The sequence below is a fragment of the Rhinopithecus roxellana genome, chromosome 16 (genome assembly GCF_007565055.1).
Source record: "Rhinopithecus roxellana isolate Shanxi Qingling chromosome 16, ASM756505v1, whole genome shotgun sequence".
NCBI classification, from domain to species: domain Eukaryota; kingdom Metazoa; phylum Chordata; class Mammalia; order Primates; family Cercopithecidae; genus Rhinopithecus; species Rhinopithecus roxellana.
Window position 1 is genome coordinate 110,089,161 of NC_044564.1, and position 2,597 is coordinate 110,091,757.

The 2,597-nt window shown below is 42.3% G+C and overlaps 1 pseudogene; it reads left to right on the forward strand.

Annotated features, from left to right (window-relative positions):
- The first annotated feature begins 2,101 nt into the window (after window positions 1-2,101).
- Window positions 2,102-2,364, forward strand: LOC104664152 (annotated as a pseudogene).
- Window positions 2,365-2,597: the final 233 nt, after the last annotated feature.

The window sequence follows — 2,597 nt, forward strand, 5'->3', positions numbered from 1 at the left end:
TTCAAAATTATAACACAAATATTACATCTAATAATAAAACTACTGAGGGAAGTTTAAAATTATTTGCAATTCTTTTTTTCTTAGAATATATCCCACCAAGAATATATACAAGAGAAACATGTTCCAAAGTCACTTGGAATAATTCTTTTCTCTATGTGATTATGTAACCAATTTGATAAAGTTTATTATTTTCAATTTCAGGGTTAACTATTTTCCTTGATTTTATTTTTTTGAAAAATGTCAAACATTTTACATGGTTCATTTTACATGGTTCATATAAGTAAGTTATATTCAGAGAAGTCTCACTCCCAACCCTGTCATTTGATGCTTAAAGTGGTTCATAAATACATCAGGGGGATATAGTTTAGATTTTACTTTTTCTCTCAAGAGGTGGAGGAATGTGAGGAGCAGAGAAGAACAGCAACTTCTAGAAAGAGACACAGTTCAAATCCCATTTCATGTTGGAAGTGGGCATTTCCCAGACTTTTTGAGACTTGGTTTCTTCACGTGAAAATGAGAATAGTGCCTGCCTCCTAGAAATAGTCTCCAGATTAAATGAGATAATATGTGAAGCACTCCCACTTCACAACTATTTTGGTAAGCAAAATTTGTAAGATTCCATGTGTTAAAATTCTCTTCCTGTCTACAGTATTCACAATGGATTCTGTTTCTTGAACCCAGTCTGGTACAAAGCAGACTTATACCAGCTCTTGTGTTTCCAGATCACTCCTTTACTTTCCATACTCCATAAATGCAGTTTAGTCTCCTAGCAATTGGACTAGGCAGCCAAGTGTTTGCTTGCCTTTTGAAATTATTTCCCTGCCTCACTCTCCTTTAAGGTCCTTTCCATTTTAAACTTTGTCTGCAGGAAGTATATGTGGTCAGTAGGATAACCTAATTCCCTAGACAGATGGAAGCATGCTTATGGACCACAACTGCACTGCAATAAATGTACTGTATAGAACCCAAACTTTTCTAAGTCCACCATAGTGAATTACATAGATTTTCTTAGATAAAAATCATGTCAGCACAAATCAGTTCGGGCAGATTGCTTTTTTTATTTCTACATGAAATGAGACCAAGTTAGGCATTTGGTTGAATTGTAGGGGAGGTGGCAATCTGAGGCCTGGTATGCAGCAACCTGGAGGCCAGGCAGGCCAGAAGCATAGGCAGAATGGGCATGGGGTTGTCTGGTCACTGGAGGATCATAATCTCTACCGTGACTCTCTTTCCTTGCTCCTTAGACCCCGACCTGAGGCTATGAGTTAATTGAGTCTGGGGATGACGTGTCACCATGAATCACATTGATTCTGTGGAAAAGCATGATCTGAGTCCCAAGCAACAGGAATATAAATGAATTGTCAAATCCCTGGTCATTTATAATTGGGTATGGAAATTACAGCTTCCTGATAATATGAAATAGCCAAGACCTTTTCATTTGTGAAGTCAGAGTAAAGGATACGTTACTGTATCCAAAGACCTCAAAAATAGTTCAAAGGAGATGGAGGTTTGTTCTTCTGTCACTAACAATGCTGAGGTCCACGTTGGTGAAAGCTTTTTCTACATGCAGTCACTGATGAACCCAGGTTCCCTCCATCCTATTGCCATCATGGCACCAAGGGCATTGTTCCTGTCTGCATAGTTAGTGCTAGGCCACAGGCACGTTCATATTCAGCTCAAGGGAAGAAGAAAGAGAGCTGCTCCAGGACAAGGAGCTTCTTTACATTGAAGATGACTCAGAAGTTGCATTTAGCACTTCCATGCACCCCTCACTGGCCTGAACTTAGTCACATGGCCACACTTAGCTGCAAGAGAGACTGGTAATGCAGCCTCCAACTGGGCAGCCCTACGCCCAGCTAAAACTTCATTAATGTTGAAGAAGGGGAATGTTTTCCTAGACAACGATCAGTCTCTGCCATGCTCTTCATCCTGCTTCACGTTCTCCTTCTTGTTCTAGCGGTGAGCCTCTGCCATTCACTAATTTGGGCCTTACCTGGGGGAAGCCTCCTCAGTGCCATCAGACCTCCTGGTGAGGTGCAATTAGCCATTCAAGCTTCTTAACACTGAAAGAAAAGCTGGGCCCCACAGGTGGCACTCCAAGATGGCATCACTTGTACCAGTGAAGGAGAAGAAACTCCTGGATGTCAAACTCGGGGAGCTACCAAACTGGATACTGATGCGAGATTTCACCCCTAGTGGCACTGCTGGAGCATTTCAAAGAGGTTGCTACTGGTACTACAACTAGTACATCGACATGAAGAAAGGGTGTCTCAGGTTCCCATGGTACTGGCAGCTTACCTGCTCTTCAGCTACTGCCTTTCCTGCAAGGAGCTCAAGCATAAGCAGCTATGCAAGTACCACTGAAGAGGGGCCTGCAGACGGCAGGCTCTGCCACCCTGACCACGACCTCCTTTGCCCACACCTGTCCTTGAGGAATGTGATCCTTGCTGAATCCTTTTATATCCTAATGGGAATTAACTTCCACATAAAAGATGACTGGTTAAAATATAAAAGAAAATCTAAGGCCCAAAGAGGGGTCCCTGGGAGCTCGGACCAGGACCAGAGCTCTTCTCCGAGCACAAATCTGGCTGTTTTCT